The sequence below is a fragment of the Periophthalmus magnuspinnatus genome, chromosome 18 (assembly GCF_009829125.3).
Source record: "Periophthalmus magnuspinnatus isolate fPerMag1 chromosome 18, fPerMag1.2.pri, whole genome shotgun sequence".
Lineage (NCBI taxonomy): Eukaryota > Metazoa > Chordata > Actinopteri > Gobiiformes > Gobiidae > Periophthalmus > Periophthalmus magnuspinnatus.
In genome coordinates this window covers 24603086-24615662 of record NC_047143.1, presented here as the reverse complement: position 1 = coordinate 24615662, position 12577 = coordinate 24603086, and the positions used below count along the sequence as shown (strand labels likewise).

Genomic DNA, 12577 nt, shown 5'->3' with positions numbered 1-12577 from the left:
TTTGACCTCTTCACATATTAAGCGCTCTTTCAACAGCGATCCGCGTTCGTTTTGAAACAACAGCCGCCAGCTCTGTTCAAAGCTGGCTCGCAAATGGTTATCCATATTTGGGCTGAGTTTCTCAAACGGAAAATGCTCCGTACCACCTTGTGATGTCATCAAGTGGTAAAACAGGAAGTGCTCCACTGTGTTTTTAAACTCCGTACATCTTTATTAGAATCATTTGGATTATTTTCAGCTCTGGAATTGCCCATTTCTACTGAACTAAAGGTAAAAAGGAACTCTTAACTTGAAAAACTACCACTTCATGACATCACAAGGTGGAACAGATCATTTTGTAGACAGACTAATAATGCAGAATTACTCAAACGTGTGAATGAAACAAAACACAACTCCAGGTCTGTTTTTGATGACGTAACAACATTAAAACATGTCTTAAAGCTCATAAGAGTCTATTTTGCGTAACATAGGACCTTTAAAATAAAACGATTCTAGTTTAGCGTTACAGTTTTTCCCCCGACAAAACCCACAATGTCGATGAAACGTTCTGCACCGACAAAGACGCCTACGAAGGTTTGAACTTTGAGAGAGTTTAAACGAGAGAGAAATGTGAGAAAATGTTCATGCCTGTGTGAGAAAAGTGTATAAAGTGTGTGGTGAGGGGTTTTACAGCTGCAGAACATATAATAATTGTAAAAAATGTCGACTATTGCGGGTTATTTTTAGAACGTAACTCCCGAGATAAACGAGGGACCAGTGTAGACTCCATAAAATGTCAAAACGTTCAAAACTGTCTCGCGCAGGATCATGGGAACAGCGTGTTGTGCCATGTAGCCTGCAGCGCCTCGTTTTAAAGAGGTCACGAGGTCAACTTGTTGCACACATTCCTGTTTGGATTTCGCGTTAATATTCGTGTTCGCTTTGAAAACCCGTCTGAGAACGTGGTTTTGGTTTAACTCCGGGTTTAACTGGTCTTTATGGTCGAAACGTGGAGCGTCGCCCAATGGAAAAGCCATTTGAAACTCTCATTAGATGTCTGCAACTCTGAAAATCATTGCTACAAGCTTACAGCGGCATAACCAAAACCCACAATTTTTACAATTTTTGGATCTTGTCGTGTAATAGGCAACACTGAGATTTACGAGCGCGAATTTCTGAATATGGATCAGCTGGTTTTAGAGGCGAAATTCAACCCAAACATCACAGAGGTGGTATTTACACTGCCTACTCCCGTTAGCTGTAAGTGTGCCATCTCCTCCTCGGCTAAACTGGAATAAAAGTGGGCCTATGTGCGTTTGCTCGATCGACACACAGGTGCGAGTGTAGCCAGCGCCGCGGTGTTGAGAGGGACTACTCAACAACTCCGCTCTGTACGCGTTCACCTCGTCTCTCAAGGTTTGTGCTTCAGAGTTTTTTTCGTTTAATATCTGACAGATGGTGAGATAAAGTGAGAGTAAGAGGAGTGCTAACTGGTAGCGTAGCAGTTAGCGTTTTCACAATTATCAAGTGATTCTCTACACTTATATGTGCCGTGTTTTCTGGACTACAAGTCGCACTTTTTTTTTCTTTTCACAGTTTGACCGGGGGAGCGACTTATAATGTGGAATATAAGTCGCATTTGAGTATATAATTTCACATCCTCGTTACGGTCACACTGACAACCTGAGAACAACGTTTTTTCTTCATTATTATGCATTTTTTGAGCGACTTATACTCCGGAGCGACTTATACTCAGGAGCGACTTGTACTACGGAAAATACACTATACTTGAAAAAAAAAATGATGCCGTTTTTGTTCTAGACGACACACAGCAGCAGCGTAATTATGATTTGTATTTAAAAATGTAATTACTAAAAGGTACTAACGAAGTAAAAGTAGTAAAGTTTTCATGAGACAAACGGCAGAGGGGAAGAAACTGTTCTAATGAGGAGAGGTTCTGGTCCCAGTGGACTGTAGCCTCCTGCCAGAGGGAAGTGGCTCAAATAGTCCATGTCCAGGGTGAGAGGTGTCAGCTGCTCTACGGCCTGCTCGCCCCCGAGTCCTGGAGACGTACAGGTCCTGTAGAGATGGAAGGAGCAGCCAATCACCTTCTCAGCAGAGCAAACATATGTGAATGAAACAAAACACAACTCCAGGTCTGTTTTTGATGACGTAACAGCATTATAACATGACTTAAAGCTCAAAAGAGTCAATTTAACGTAATGTAGGACCTTCAAAATAAAATATTACTAGTGAAGACTCCAGAAAAAGTCAAAGTTCCGATTTGGAGACCGTTCATTAAACGCTGTAAGTAACTCATTGTGTAGGGACCGTCTTTAATGTACAAACTATATCTGAAAATGAAACGAGGACATTTCGTTCGTATAATCGCGTGTTCTGTAGAAACTCTCTGTCTATACAATAACAATACGAAGACGTTCCAGCTGCTCTCCGACAGGTTCCCAGGAGCCGCTCGCTCGTGTGGCTCCTCCCTCTAACCCTGTTCTGCATTGGGCTTGGTTCAATATTAAGTTTGATTCGGGGCCAACCCAAACTCAGCTTAATTAGCCGGCGGTCCAGGAGGTGTAACTGCGGAGTCCACGGGCTTTCTCCTGTTACTCCGTGGGCAGGAGTTTTGACCTTCCCAGCACCCTTACCCATATTCCCCAAAATGAATTGTTTTCTGCGATGGCAAGTGTTTTTCCTGGCACCGCGGTAACGAGCTACGTCTATGGAACAAGGCTGTTTTGAGCGTCTACTTCTGCTCTATTATTTCTTATATAAGAGCTGAAGTGGCAACTGCGCTTCGAATCATGAGTGAAACTGTGGGTGCTGCAAAAAGGGGTTTCAAAGTAAAAGAGGTTTCAAAGTAAAAGCCCAGAAAGGGGAAAAAGACAGATTATTTCAAGTATTTCTTAGTCTTAGTCTAGTGCTACTTCTATTAGATACTGCTACTGCAAGAATTACAACCACTACAACGTTTTACTAATATTGTACTACTTTTCCCTCCTACTTCTTACTTTTATTGCTGCTACTACTACTACTATTACTACAACAACAGCTACTACTACTACTACTTCTACTCCTTCTTCTTCTACTACAGTTCGTTGTTCACTCGTCTCGTTGTTTGGCCATGATTGAATATTTCCATCACACTCGTTTTATCTGCTCCACACTGAAAATAGATCATGTTTACACTCTGCAATTTGTACTCACTCTATCCTATTTTTCTCTCTCTCTGTCTGTCTGTCTGTTTCTCTCTCTTCTATCTCTCGCTCCTTGTCTCCATGTCTCTCTTCTTTTCCTCTTACCTCCTCTCTCTTTGTCTCTCGCTATCTCCTTGTCTCCATCTCTTCATTTCCCCTTCCCTCCATCTCTCTTTCTCTCCCTGTCTGCTTGTCTCCATCTCTCTCTTCTGTTCCCCTTCTCCTCCCTCTCTCTTTGTCTCTCTCTCTCTCTCGTTGTCTCCATCTCTTTCTTCGTTTCCCATTACCTCCCTCTCTCTTTGTCTCTTCCTGTCATCTCTCTCTTCTGCTCCCCTTCCCTTCCTCTCTCCTTGTCCTTGCCTCTCTGTTCTTGTCTCCATCTCTCTCTTTGTTTCCCTCCATCTCTCTCTTTTTGTCTCCATTTCTTTCTTCTTTTCCCATTCCCTCATCTCTCTTTGACTCTCCCTCTCTCCTTGTTTTCCTCTCTCGTTGTCTCCATCTCTATCTTCTTTTCCCTTTCCCTGATTCTCTCTTTGTCTCTTCCTCTCTCCTTGTCTCCATCTCTCTCTTCTTTCCCCCTTCCATCCCTCTCTTGTTGTCTCCATCTCTCTGTTCTATCCCCTTCCCTCCCTTTCTCTTTGACTCTCCCTCTCTCCTTGTCACCCTCTCTCTCATTTTCTCTTTACTCTCTTTCTCCTTATCTCTCTCTCTCTTCATTTCCCCCTTCCCTCCTTCTCTCCTTGTCTCTCTCTCTTTCTCTCCTTCCCTCCATCTCTCTTTGTCTCTCCCTCTCTCCTTGTCTCCATCTCTTATTTTCCCTTTACAGCCCTCTCTTTGTCTCTCCCTCTCTGTTCTTGTCTCCATTTCTCTCTTTGTTTCTCCTTTCCCTCCCCCTCTCTTTCTCTCCCTCGCTGCTCTCATCTCTCTCTTCTACTCAACTTTCCCTCTATCTCTCTTTTCCCTTCCTCTTTCCTTGTCTCTGTCTCTCTTCATTTCCCCTTTCCCTCCATCTCTCTTTGTCTCTCCCTCTCTGCTTGTCTCCATCTCTCTCTTTGTCTCTCTCTCTCTCTCTCTCGTTGTCTCCATCTCTTTCTTCGTTTCCCATTACCTCCCTCTCTCTTTGTCTCTTCCTGTCATCTCTCTCTTCTGCTCCCCTTCCTCTTTCCTTGTCTCTGTCTCTCTTCATTTCCCCTTTCCCTCCATCTCTCTTTGTCTCTCCCTCTCTGCTTGTCTCCATCTCTCTCTTCGTTTCCCATTCCTTCTCTTTGTCTCTCCCTCTCTCCTTGTCTCCCTTTCTCTTTGTCCCTCCCTCTTCCCTTGTCTCTCCCTCTCTCTCCCCCTCTTCCCTCTCTTTCTTCTTCCTCATCTCTCTTCACATCAGCCCCACTCTTCCGTCTTAACTCAATCCTCTTCACACGTTTTTGAGTCGTGGAGTCAAACTTTGAACTCAAACATTAATTAAACCATTTTCCACATCTCCAAACGTGTCTGTTCCGTCTTCCGCACGCGCACGGCTACGGAGAAAAGGAGGAAAACGATATAAATAGTCGCTGAACATGAGCGGCTCACGTCTAGACGGCAAATACGAGCCGCTTGTCAACAGCCGACTTTAAAAGGCCTGAGGAAAGGTGATACTTCATGTACTGTGTGAACTTGTACTTTTACTCGGGTCATAGTGCGACCGCAGGAACTCACTCATACAAAAACGACAAAGCCATATCCTCAGAATCTTGGGATTTAGCTGCGTTATTAAAGCTGCACTGTGGAACTTTTCCGGTAGAGAGATCGTGTCATTAAACTTCCCACATTACGCTGTTTTCTGATCCGTGTTTTAATGTCGTTTCCCCGACGACAAACGGACCTGGAGTCGTGTCTTGTTTCTCTGTTTGGGTTTGAGTTCTTCTCTCAGACCGAAAACGCTCCGTTCCACCTTGTGATGTCATCGCGTGGTGATACAGGAAGTGCTCCACTGTGTTTTTAAACTCCACACACCTTCATTTCTAGAATCATTTGGATCATTTCAGCCCCGGATTTGCTAATCTCTACTAAACAAAAAGGTAAAACGTAGGTGCTAGCTTTAAAACTACCACTTCATGACATCACAAGGTGGAACAGAGCGTTTTGAGCTTTGGAGATAGACATACTAATAATGTGGGATGATGTAAAAAGCGTGTAAAAGTGAAACAAAAATCGGCGAAACAGGCCACGAAAGGTGAACTGGTGTACACTGTAACATCCTTTAAACTCGCGTATCTCCACTGACCCGGATGCCCTGGAACGATGAGCTAATATTGTTTTAAACGTGTGGAATCAGGTGATAACATCTGTAAAAGTCATTGAAAATACTGTAACTATGAGTGAGGGGATTTTCAGCGTAAATCAATCAACGCTCCGTTTTAATACGAAACTCGAGAACACTCATTTGTTTGGATTTGCGAAGCGATTGTGTTCTTGACGTGGCCGCTGCGTCACCCCGTTTAACGACGGTAAGTGACAACGTGTCCGACTCGCTCCTGTGTGCTCTGCAAGTCGGTATATATGGATATTGACAGTGTATTTTTATGATTTTACTTCCTATTTTTCTTAAAGATCTGGATTATACATAATATTTATCATTAAAATACAGCCGCACACACAAACGCACATATCTGGAGTTGTGTTTTGTTTCATTCACACACGTTTAACGCACAAATCCTGCATTTTTAGGCTGAGTTCTTCTCTCAAACTGAAAACACTCTGTTCCACCTTGTGATGTCATGCGGTAAAACAGGAAGTTCTCCACTGCTCCTCAATTATTTGGATAATTTCCGACCTTTTTCTCTACTGAACCGAAGGTAAAAAGGAGGTGTTCACGTGAAAACTACGACTTCATGACATCACAAAGTGGAACAGAGCGTTTTTGTAGACAGACTAATAATAAAGTGTTACTCAAACATGTGTGAATGAAACAAAACACAACTCCAGGTCTGTTTTTTGAGTCATTTTTGCGTAATGTATGACCTTTAATGTGTTTTTTTTTCAACAGACATCCTTAAATTGACTTATTCACAACATTTACACTTGTTCAGAGCTTTACGTCCTGCCTCATAAGAGAAAAAGACAGAAAATCAGTCGTTAAACCGGCTCTATGTCTGCGCAGATTAAGACAAATGTCAAAAATGGTTACGAACTTAAAAAGACGAAACTGTGCTAAAGCTTTAATGTTATTCAATCTTAAAAAATATGTCATCCATGCATGTTTGAGTAATCCAGCGATCTCTCCCAGGTCCTATTTGAAACCTTTTTATGGTTAGCGGTACGATTCTCAGTCCAAAGCTCCGCCCACAAGCCCACGTCACCAACCCTCCCACACGACAATTCTCAATAAATGTGCATGAATTAATGAATTTATCTATTTTATTATTGTGTCTTATACAAAAGATGACGAGCCTTTTAATGGGTTTATAAGTCGCCATTAACAAAATATAATAAAATACAATAAGTCAGTTTCCAGATGTGTGCCACAAACACCAACAGACTCATTTAAACAAACTCATTTGCCGTTTCTCCCAGACTTTACAGACAAATTATGCCAACAACCATTTCATCTTGTTGTCGTCATTACACCAGAACATATCAGAGCACAGCCTGAACGTTTAATCGAATAGAATATTTATAAATTCATCATAAAATGGACAAAACAACAAAAAATGAGCTTCACTTTCTACTTCTCTGACGCACTTAAACCACAGAGTCTTTCTTTTTCCGGGGCTTGAGAAAAGCATGATACAAACAACACACTACAACTTCACAAACCTGACTCGATGTGAAGTAGTTCCATTAGCGAAACACACGCAGATTATAATGTCATAGCGCCCTGAAGGTGAGTGACTTAGCGTGGAGAGCAAACGAACAAGAGACTCTTTTTCGAAACAATAAACAGTAAAAATGGTGATCAAAATATGTAGTTTTTTAGCAATAAATACGCCATAAATGTGTAAAACCTCCGCTTTAAATGAAAATCAAAACTAGATGCTCATTTGAAGCATCGATACTGACAAAAAACACACATAGTTTTCTAATTATGACTCATTTTTGAGCTTAAATAAGAAAAAAATATGTGAAATGTGCATTAAGTGTACTGGATATACGTGTTAATTCATCACAAAATCACAAAAATCACATACGTAAGACCGATTTTTAGACATTTTTTGGATCGTTTTTGTAATAATCTCCATCTCCAAAAGCGGTAGCACAAGATTAGCGTAAAAATGTTTAAAAAAAAACGTTGAGAATTTAGGATTTAGTTGACATAAATACGACGTCGAAGCCACAAAATGCACAGAAGCAGCTCTTTACAACCTGAACACCGTCGTCGGCGTTTAAACCTCCTTTGTCATTAGCTTCCCTTTAGCCCGTGTTAGCGCTCACTTTGTCGGAGGATGCCCCGATTACGAGCGCATGACTGACAGCTCGTGTAATCTCCTCCGAATGACCAGGATATTACGGGTTGGCGCGGGCGAAGTGCTCCTAAAGTCAATCATTAGGGGGGGGGCTGATGGGAGCGCGGTCCTGTCTCGACCCGTCCCATCACCGTCCGTTTTAAATATCTCTTTCATCTTCCCGTGTCTCACTTGAAGTTCAGAGCGTGTAATGTTTTGGCACGCTCCACTGCAGCAGACGGGATGTTTTTTTTTTTTTCTTACAAGCTTTAGAACAGGTGGGTCGAACGGCAGAAATATTACACTGAAGTAGAAGTATTTAAACTGCAAAACCTCGAGTAGAAAAACGGTTTTATTTCAGATTTAGTTTCAGGTTTAGCTCCAGTTTAGTCAGATTTTAGTCCCAGGTTTGATTTGGCTTTTGGGAAAGTGTGAATGCTGCTTTGGTGGAAGAAGTACTCAATTTGGTCAAGTAAAAGTACAGATACAAGGGCAAAAAATACTCAAGTAAAAGTATCACATGAAAAACTCTACTTAAGTAAAAGTATTCAAGTATTTCACGCAGATTTTGAGATATATTTAAACTTGAAATGTCGTGATTTTGAGCTGAATTTTAACCAATCATTTTATTCTAGCTGTTTTTATTTGTGTATTTTTCTTTTGGTCAAACTATGAATGTGTTAAAAATGATAAAAAATACTTGTAGTAGTAGTAGTAGTAGTAGTGTTAAAGTGTAAATGTAGGGATTAAAAATGCTACATATTTTGCTCAATTATTTAAGTAAAAGTACAAATGCAGAGGTAAAAAGTCACTAGTAAAATTACGAAAGTACCTGTTTTAAAATGTACTTAAAGAGTAAAAAGTGTAAGTATTTCACACAAGATGTTAAGTTGTTCGTACATATTTAGGTCACGGTAACAATACGAATCAATTTCTTATTTTTTTTAATGAATTTTGTGTTTTGTTTTTGTTTTGCTCAAAGCCGAAGCTTAAACTCGAAAACTTTAGTCAGGATTTTACTACGAACACGGTTAAAATAACCCCTCGAATCATATTAAAAGTACTTTTTACTTTTCAATCTAGTTAAAAAATGCAGTAGAGTAGAAAGTACAGATACTGCTCTCAAATGTAGTGAAGTAAAAGCAAAAAGTATCCACGCAAAAATGTACTCCAGATACCTACATTTTGACTTAAGCACAGTACATCTACTTCTACGAATACTTGTACTCCGTTATGTTTCGCTACAACTCTAAAATCAATAGTAGTTGTGAAAGTATTGATTATCTGTCTGTGTACTTCTGGCTGGTCTTACTTTCCGCACTAAAATAAAAGTAAAAACAAATATATTGCATAAACTGTACTCGGAACATCGGCCCTCGTGCTTCCGGATGAGCAGGTCCCTTGATGGCGGTCCCCGGACAGACGGACGTCCCCTGAAAGACAGAGGTCCCCTGACAGACAGAGGTCCCCTGACAGAGGTCCCTTGAGGCCCTTTAGCGGCGTGTCAGGGCTCAGAGTAATTGGGGTGAGAGAGGGAGGCTCGGGGGCAAGTGTCAGTGCCATGTGGAGAGTATAAGTACCTCAGAGTAGTTAGCATGTTAGCCCAGGTGCAAAGGCTAACCAAAGTCTGGCACTGTTTACCTCGTCATGTGGCTCCAGTGTAAACGCGGAGGCTTCAGGTTTGGCAGTGGGACGTTTGGGCTTCAGTTTGGGGTTTAGTTTAGTTTCTGTGGCCACTGTTTTGGACCCAGGCGAGTCACGATGCAAATGTTTGGTGTTAGAATCAGTGCTGGAAGTAGTAAAGTGCTGCACTTAAGGAGAATCGTAGGCATCTGTGCTTTACTAAAGTAGATTTTTACAGTGGATACTTTTTACTTTTACTTCACTACATTTGAGAGCAGTGTCTGTACGTTCTACTGCACTACGTTTTTGAACAGGACTGAAAAGTAAAAAGTACTTTTCATCTGATTTGAGGGGTTATTTTTACCGTGTTCGTGGAAACATCCTGACTAAAGTTTTTGAGTTTTAAGTTTCTGCTTTGAGCAAAACAAAAATAAAAACACCAAATTCACAAGAAAAATGAAGAAACGGATTTGTATTGTTAATGTCGAACAAAATATGTGTAATCAGTGTCACTTTAACAACAGCTTTAACAAATACTATCAAAATCGGTGTGAAATACTTTGACTTTTTACTCTTAAAGTACATTTTTAAACGAGTACTTAAATACTTTTACCTAAGTAGTTTTGTTTCGTGTGATACTTTTTACGTCTTGCCACAAACCTTAACACAACCAAGATGCTAAAATTGAAAATAATAAGCGGGTTTTTTTTAGTTATAAAGTAAATGTGAAGGTTAAGAGTGATACAAAATTTGAATTATACAGCAAAACAACAACAAACAACAAAAGGAGGCTCAACTGGTGCAAAATAAATTACAAAAAAACAATCAAAGAATTCAAATTACAGTCAAAAATAAAAGGTAAGTTGTTAGCGACAAGTTGAGCCGTTCACAGTGATCCAGCCGCTCGTCAGGCAGGAGTGGTTAAACAAACAGGAGACCGTCTGTATCTGTATCTGTACTTTTACTTAAGTAACAAAACTGAGTACTTCACCCACCTCTGGTTATAATTACTGTGAGAAGAAATATCATGATTTGTGTTCCCTTTTCTGTAATTTGAACGTGTGTGAAATCAAACTTTCTGAAGTGAATGCAACACAAACAGCCCCAGAAAACCAAGTCACATTTAAGTTTATGTTTTTGAAGCTTAAATTTAATTGAAATGACTTGATCCGTGCTTCTAAAATCACAATCGCAATAGATTCTGTCTTTTTATTCAAATCAGAAAACATAAAATAAACAACCTGTTAAAAATCAAACTAATTTAAATAAAGACTACACAATTAATTTTATAAGTAGAATACATTCGTTCCTCACTGTTGGATCGCAGTGTGACTCTGAAGTGCTGTACGTTTGCGTTTTGTTTTCTCCCCGACAAAACCCACAATGTCGATGAAACGTTCTGCACCGACAAAGACGCCTACGAAGGTTTGAACTTTGAGAGAGTTTAAACGAGAGAGAAATGTGAGAAAATGTTAACGCCTGTGTGAGAAAAGTGTATAAAGTGTGTGGTGAGGGGTTTTACAGCAAAAAACAGAGAGAATAATTGTAAAAAATAAAGCTGATACTTCACAGATTTCACCTATTGCGGGTTATTTTTAGAGCATAACCTGAGGGCCCACTGTACTTCAGTTTGTGGTGTTATTTTTATACATATTATGCTTCAAAATTAGCATTAGCGTTAGCATTGAGACACAAACATGTCTCTTTCTCTGGTGAAGTATTCGTTTGATTTGTGTAGTTTTTAACATGTCGTCAGTGACATCCACCCGCAGCTCCCTGTCCACTGTCTGACCCCAACCCTCTAACCTCTGACCTCTGACCCCTAACCCACCCGCAGCTCCCTGTCCACTGTCTGATCTCTGCAAAAACTTCATAGAGATAAAACTGGACAGGAAGTAGTGACGCTAACAGGTCCTTATGATAAAAAACAGAGTATATATGTCTATTTTAACGTTAAGACTGAAGCTTTACTCTCAGGTCGTCACATTATGAAGTTGAAAAATGTTTAATGATGATCTATTTTCTGTTCAAATTATCTCATTCACAATTAATTTCCAATTTATTGCGACCACCCACAGTTAATACTCACCAGTGCATGTCGTGGCTTTGGTGTGAAATCATAGTTCTCGGTTCTGTTCATGTTTCATTTCTGCAGTTGTGTCTGTGGAGGAAGCATCTGTTTTGAGTTTAGACGAGTTGCAGGAGACTCGTAATAACAGACGTGCATGTGTTCAAACCCTACTGTACAAAACACATCGAGAATAAACCCTTAAACCACAGAGTACGGACTCAGAGCAGTGTCGTATTAGAGATCATCTGATTTTTAGTCATTTTTGTGCATTTATTACTTGTATTTGTACAGCGTAACTCGTACACGAAGTATTTTAAAGTGTTTTACGGAATAAGAAAGACATTAAAATCACAATACGACAAATCAAAACATAAATAATCATCATAAAATTAACATTAATGGAGAAAAGTGCTGAATAAACCCCTTTTGTCACAGTTTTTTTTTTTTTTTCATTCTATTGCATTTATAGTTTGTAGCTTCTGTGTAACGACTTGCTGTAACTTAAGCGGCGAAAAATGTGAGTTTAAGTTGACGGTGATTGATTCCAGCTTCCAAAACTTCATGTTGTTGTTGCGTCCTTGGGCAAGACACTTCGCTCCCAGTGTCTGTGCACATTTTTAGCAATTTATCAGCTCGCAAAAGTAACTCATACTCGTAAAAGTAGTATATGTTTTTACATTTTAGGTATCTGTGCTTGACTTAAGTGCATTTTACAGTGGATATTTTTTACTTTTACTTCACTACATTTGAGAGCAGTATCTGTACTTTCTACTCCGCTACATTTTTTGAACAGGACAGAAAAGTAAAAAGTACTTTTCATATGATTTGAGGGGTTATTTTTACCATGTTCGTGGAAATATCCTGACTAAAGTTTTTGAGTTTAAGCTTCGACTTTGAGCAAAACAAAAAAACAAACAAAAAAAATACACAAAATTCCTAAGAAAAGTTAAGAAATTGATTTGTATTGTTACTGTGACCAAAATGTGTTTCATCAATGTCACTTTAACAAATGAATAACACTAAAATACTTTGACCTTTTACTCTTTTATTAAGTACATGAGTTTGAACAGGACTGAAAAGTAAAAGTATTTTTAATGAAATTTTAGACATACTGAAAAGTCTGAGGGTTTATTTTTAACATGTTCATAATTTGAGCAGAACAAAAATATACGAATAAAAGGATCCATTCAGTTGTTTCTGTTGAACAAAATTCAGCACAAATTTTTATATCAAAACCACTACATTTGAAGCTTTAGTAGATCTCAAACTACTGCGCA

General features: G+C 39.6%; 1 protein-coding gene across 3 annotated transcripts in view; it reads left to right on the top strand.

The window, feature by feature from the left end:
• LOC117386408 (ADAMTS-like protein 1) overlaps window positions 1-12577 on the top strand; it is a 173152-nt gene that overhangs the window by 68632 nt on the left and 91943 nt on the right. The gene's annotated exons all lie outside the window — the stretch shown is intronic.